The sequence below is a fragment of the Arachis stenosperma genome, chromosome 2 (assembly GCF_014773155.1).
Source record: "Arachis stenosperma cultivar V10309 chromosome 2, arast.V10309.gnm1.PFL2, whole genome shotgun sequence".
In the NCBI taxonomy this organism is placed as follows: domain Eukaryota; kingdom Viridiplantae; phylum Streptophyta; class Magnoliopsida; order Fabales; family Fabaceae; genus Arachis; species Arachis stenosperma.
In genome coordinates this window covers 67836808-67843393 of record NC_080378.1, presented here as the reverse complement: position 1 = coordinate 67843393, position 6586 = coordinate 67836808, and the positions used below count along the sequence as shown (strand labels likewise).

The 6586-nt window shown below is 39.1% G+C and overlaps 1 non-coding gene across 1 annotated transcript; it reads right to left on the bottom strand.

Moving 5' to 3' along the window:
* Window positions 1–5379: 5379 nt before the first annotated feature.
* LOC130964495 (small nucleolar RNA R71) lies at window positions 5380–5487 on the bottom strand. Its single transcript, XR_009080586.1, has one exon. It is a non-coding gene; the product is annotated as a small nucleolar RNA R71 (small nucleolar RNA).
* Window positions 5488–6586: the final 1099 nt, after the last annotated feature.

Genomic DNA, 6586 nt, shown 5'->3' with positions numbered 1-6586 from the left:
ATCTTCAAGATAAGCGTATTTGAGATGTGGAGGGAGAGGTTTCAACTCTATCTTCTGGTCATGGGCAGGCTCTGGATTGTCTGGAGCTTGTGAAAATGCCGAAGTGCCCTTATTATCAGTTAATAGAGTCCCCACACTTGGACCTTGTTCTGTGTACTGTTCTTCCAACTCTTCCTGGTGTATTTTAGCTACAGTTTCATCTATGATATCACACTGGAAGATAGAATGATCTTCTGGAGGGTTGTTTGTGACTCCATTCAAATTGAAGATTACCATTCGGCCATCTATTTCAAAAGAATATGTTCCTGAAAAAGCATCTAATTTGAATTTTGATGTCTTCAGGAATGGTCTGCCAAGTAGGATTGATGATGGCTTATCTGAGTCATTATTGGGCATCTCCAAGATATAGAAATCGGTTGGGAAAGTGAGCCCTTTAATGTTCACCAAAACATCTCCAGCAACTCCAGCTACTGTAATAATGCTTTTATCTGCCAACACAAAACGAGCTGCCGACCTTTTTAAGGGAGGGAGCCTTAAAACATCATATACAGATAAAGGCACTATACTAACACATGCTCCCAAATCACACATGCAATCATAAATTACTGAACCACCAATAGTACAACTAACTATACAGGGACCTGGGTCACTACACTTTTCAGGTAATCCTCCCATTAAAGCAGATATGGAACTACCTAAAGGGATAGTTTCTAATTTATTAATTTTGTCTTTATGTATACATAAATCTTTTAGAAACTTTGCATATTTAGGTACCTGTTGAATAACATAAAAAAGGGGAACAGTTACCTCAACCTTTTTGAAGATTTCTACCATTTTGGGATCAGGTTCCAACTGCTTCCTGGGCTTCCTTGCAAGTTGTGAAAATGGAATGGGAGTGGTGTTTTCTGCAATGTCTGCGCCTTTTGGTGCTTCCTCCTGTGGTTGAGCTTCTTCTTCTTCAGCTATGTCCTGTATGTCCTCTTCCTCTTCAACATCTTCTATTTCTACTACCTCTTCAGCTGAGGCGTATTTTGGTGGGCTTGGCTCCTCCTGATTCCTCTCCTGCAATGTGGTTCCGGACCTTAGGGTGATGGCATTAATACCACCCTTTGGGTTGGATAATGGTTGAGAGGGGAGTCCACCAGAGCTTGAGGACTGGTTGTTAGAGTTGTTCATTGATCCAATCTATGAGACAAGGGTTTGTAAAGTAGAAGTCAAAACATTCATAGTAGAAGTAAGGTTGTTTTCCATGGCTTGTTGCCTCCGATCAATGGCTTGTAGTAATTCATCATTAGGAGATGAAGAGGGGTAAGTGATCTGAGAGGTTTGCTGAGGATTTTGAGGATGTCTGAGATGAGATGCTTTATAGGCCTGATTTTGATTCTGCTACCTGAAGTTGTTATTGTTATTCCACCAATGATTTCCATTGTTATCTCTGCCTCCTCTGTTAGAATTGTCCCTCCAACCCTGGTTAGAATTGTCTCTCCAGCCTTGGTTAGAGTTATCCTGCTGATGAGCGGATAATTTATACGCTTTTTGGCATTGTTTTTAGTATGTTTTAGTTAGTTTTTATTATATTTTTATTAGTTTTTAGATAAAATTCACTTTTCTGGACTTTACTATGAGTTTGTGTGTTTTTTTGTGATTTCAGGTATTTTCTGGCTGAAATTGAGGGACCTGAGCAAAAATCTGATTCAGAGGCTGAAAAGGACTGCAGATGCTGTTGGATTCTGACCTCCCTGCACTCGAAGTGGATTTTCTGGAGCTACCGAAGTCCAATTGGCGCGCTCTCAACTGCATTAGAAAGTAGACATCCTGGGCTTTCCAGAAATGTATAATAGTCCATATTTTTCCCGAGATTTGATGGCCCAAACCGGCGTTCCAAATCAGATCAAAATTGCCCAGCGTTAAACGCCGGAACTGGCACAAGAATGGGAGTTAAACGCCCAAACTGGCACAAAAGCTGGCGTTTAACTCCAAGAAAAGTCTCTACACATGAAAGCTTCAATGCTCAGCCCAAGCACACACCAAGTGGGCCCGGAAGTGGATTTTTATGTCATTTACTCATTTATGTAATCCCTAGGCTACTAGTTCTCTACAAATAGGACCTTTTGCTATTGTATTTTCATCTTTGGATCTTTGATCATCTTTAGATCTTTGAATCTTTTGATCACTTTAGATCTTAGATCAGATCTTGGTTCTTCTGGTTCCCTCTCTGGGGCCGAAGCCAATGATCACCATTATCACTTATGTATTTTCAACGGTGGAATTTCTACACACCATAGATTAAGGTGTGGAGCTCTGCTGTACCTCGAGTATTAATGCAATTACTATTGTTCTTCTATTCAATTCGGTTTATTCTTGTTCTAAGATATCACTTGTTCCTCAACTTGATGAATGTGATGATCCGTGACACTCATCATCATTCTCACCTATGAACGTGTGCCTGACAACCACCTCCGTTCTACCTTAGATTGAGTGGATATCTCTTGGATTCCTTAATCAGAATCTTCGTGGTATAAGCTAGAATTGATGGCGGCATTCAAGAGAATCCGGAAGGTCTAAACCTTGTCTGTGGTATTCAGAGTAGGATTCAATGATTGAATGACTGTGACGAGCTTCAAACTCCTGAAGGCTGGGCGTTAGTGACAGACGCAAAAGAATCACTGGATTCTATTCCAACCTGATTGAGAACCGACAGATGATTAGCCGTGCTGTGACAGAGCGCGTTGAACATTTTCACTGAGAGGACGGGACTGTAGCCATTGACAATGGTGATGCCCAACATACAGCTTGCCATGGAAAGGAGTAAGAAGGATTGGATGAAGATAGTAGGAAAGTAGAGAGACGGAAGGGACAAAGCATCTCCATACGCTTATCTGAAATTCTCACCAATGAATTACATAAGTATCTCTATCTTTATTTTATGCTTTATTCATAAATCATCTATAACCATTTGAATCTGCCTGACTGAGATTTACAAGACGATCATAGCTTGCTTCATACCAACAATCTCTGTGGTATCGACCTTTACTCGCGTAAGGTTTATTACTTGGACGACCCAGTGCACTTGCTGGTTAGTTGTGCGAAGTTGTGATAAAGAGTTGACATTGCAATTGAGCGTACCATGTTGATGGCGCCATTGATGATCACAATTTCGTGCACCATGTTTTTGGCGCCGTTGCCGGGGAATTAATTGTCCTTACTATAGTTTCGCATTTGTTCCCTGCAATAACAGTGCCAAGTTTTGATCCGGCAACAACACCAAGTTTTTGGTGCCGTTGCTGGGGATTGTTTGAGTTTGGACAACTAACGGTTCATCTTGTTGCTTAGCTTAGGTATTTTTCTTCATAGTTCTTAAGAATGAATTCTAGTGTTTCAAGGTGATGTTCTTATCATCACCAAAGCTGATTGATTCTCATCAATTTAGCTCTTGAATGTAATGTCCTGCTGAAGCTTGGCTAGCCAGGTCTAATTTCTTTAGACTGAAGCTTTAGACTAACATTGCATGATTCCTGGAATTCTCATTAAGAATTTTGATATCCTTATTTTCTTTTCCACTTAATTTTCGAAAAATCCAAAAAAAATTTACAAAATCATAAAAAACCTAAAATATTGTATGTTTCTTGTTGAGTCTAGTGTCTCATTTTAAGTTTGGTGTCAATTGCATGTTTCTGTTCTTCTTGCATTTTTCGAATTCATTCATGTGTCTTAATTGATCTTCAAGTTGTTCTTGATGATTTCCTTGTTCTGATCTTTAAATTCTCTTGTTTTGTGTGTTTTGTTGTTTCTCATAAGCATTCTCAAGTTGTTAGTGTCAATAGTATACAAACTTCTAAGTTTGGTGCCTTGCATGCATTGTTTATTTGATCTTAGTTTCATTTTAATTATTCCTCATTATTAAAAATCCAAAAAAATTTTTAATTTGTGTCTTTTTAAGTCAATAATACAGAGAATTGAAGATTCAGAACATGCAGCAGAGGAATTACACAGAAAAAGCTGGGCGTTCAAAACGCCCAGTGAGGAAGGAAAACTGGCGTTTAAACGCCAGCCAGGGTGCCTGGCTGGGCGTTTAACGCCCAAAAGGGGTGAGTTTTGGGCGTTAAATGCCAGAATGTATACCATTCTGGGCGTTTAACGCCAGGATGGCACAAGAGGGAAGATTTTGTTTTTAATTCAATTTTTTTCAAGTTTTCAAAATTTTTCAAAATCAAATCTTTTTCAAATCATATCTTTTCAATCATATATTTTCAAAATCAATTTCTTTCCATTTTCAAAAATACTTGCTAACAATTAATGATTTGATTCAACATCTCAGAGTATGTTGCCTTTTCTGTTGAGAAAGGTTTAATGTCTGAATCATATCTTTCTTGTTAGGCAAGTTATTAATTTTCAAAATCAAATCTTTTTAAATTGTTTTTCAATCATCTCTTTTCAATCATATCTTTTTTAAAACCATAACTTTTAAATCATATCTTTTAATCACATCTTTTTCAAAATAGTTTTCAATCATATCTTTTTAATTTCTAATTTCAAAATCTTTTTCAAAAATCACTTGATTTCTTTTCCACTCTTAGTTTTCGAAAATCAATTAGTATTTTTCAAAATGTTTTTAAAATCTTTTTAATTTATTTTCGAAAATTTCTTCCCCTCTTCTAACATCCTTCTATTTATGGACTAACACTCCTCCTCAATGCATAATTCGAACTCCATCTTTCTTGATAAGTTCGAATTCTTCTACCTCTTCCTTCTATTTTTCTTTTCCTCTGACACCTCAAGGAATCTCTATACTGTGACATAGGGGATTCCATATTTTCTTGTTCTCTTCTCTTTCATATGAGCAGGAGCAAAGACAAAAGCATTCTTGTTGAGGCTGACCCTGAACCTGAAAGGACCTTGAAGCGAAAGCTAAGAGAAGCTAAGGCACAACTCTCTGTAGAGGACCTAACAGAAATCTTTAAAGAAGAAGAAGACATGGCAGCCGAAAACAAAAACAATGCCAACAATGCAAGGAAGGTGCTGGATGACTTTACTGCACCTACTCCCGACTTCTATGGGAGAAGCATCTCTATCCCTGCCATTGGAGCAAACAACTTTGAGATTAAGCCTCAATTAGTTTCTCTAATGCAACAGAATTGCAAGTTCCATGGACTTCCATTGGAAGATCCTCATCAGTTTTTAGCTAAATTCTTGCAGATCTGTGACACTGTCAAGACTAATGGGGTTGACCCTGAGGTCTACAGACTTATGCTATTCCCTTTTGCTGTAAGAGACAGAGCTAGGATATGGTTAGACTCACAACCTAAAGAAAGCCTGAACTCTTGGGAAAAGCTAGTCAATGCCTTCTTGGCAAAGTTCTTTCCACCTCAAAAATTCAGTAAGCTTAGAGTGAAAGTCCAAACCTTCAGACAGAAGGAAGGTGAATCCCTCTATGAAGCTTGGGAAAGATACAAACAATTGATCAGAAAGTGTCCTTCTGACATGCTTTCTGAATGGAGCATCATAGGTATCTTCTATGATGGTCTGTCTGAACTGTCCAAGATGTCATTGGATAGCTCTGCTGGAGGATCTCTTCATCTGAAGAAGACGCCTGCAGAAGCTCAAGAACTCATTGAAATGGTTGCAAATAACCAATTCATGTACACTTCTGAAAGGAATCCTGTGAACAATGGGACCAATCAGAAGAAAGGAGTTCTTGAGATTAATACTCTAAATGCCATATTGGCTCAGAACAAAATATTGACTCAGCAAGTTAATATGATCTCTCAAAGTCTGTCTGGAATGCAAGCTGCACCAGGCAGTACTAAGGATGCTTCATCTGAAGAAGAAGCTTATGATCCTGAGAACCCATCAATGGAAGAGGTGAACTACATGGGAGAACCCTATGGAAACACCTATAATCCTTCATGGAGAAATCATCCAAATCTCTCATGAAAGGATCAACAGAGACCTCAACAAGGTTTCAACAACAATAATGGTGGAAGAAACAGGTTTAGCAATGGCAAGCCTTTTCCATCATCTTCTCAGCAACAGACAGAGAATTCTAAGCAGAGCCACTCTGACTTAGCAACCATGGTCATCAATGGCGCCATCAACATGGTACGCTCATTGCAATCTCAACTCTTTATCACAACTCCGCACAACTAACCAGCAAGTGCACTGGGTCGTCCAAGTAATAAACCTTACGCGAGTAAGGGTCGATCCCACGGAGATTGTTGGTATGAAGCAAGCTATGGTCACCTTGTAAATCTTAGTCAGGCAGACTCAAATGGGTATAGATGATGAATAAAACATAAAGATAAAGATAGAGATACTTATGCAATTCATTGGTGAGAACTTCAGATAAGCGAATGGAGATGCTTTGTCCCTTCCGTCTCTCTGCTTTCCTACTGTCTTCATCCAATCATTCTTACTCCTTTCCATGGCAAGCTTATGCAAGGGTTTCACCGTTGTCAGTGGCTACCTCCCATCCTTTCAGTGGAAATGTTCAACGCACCCTGTCACGGCACGGCTATCCAGCTGTCGGTTCTCGATCATGTCGGAATAGAATCCAGTGATTCTTTTGCGTCTGTCACTAACGCCCCAC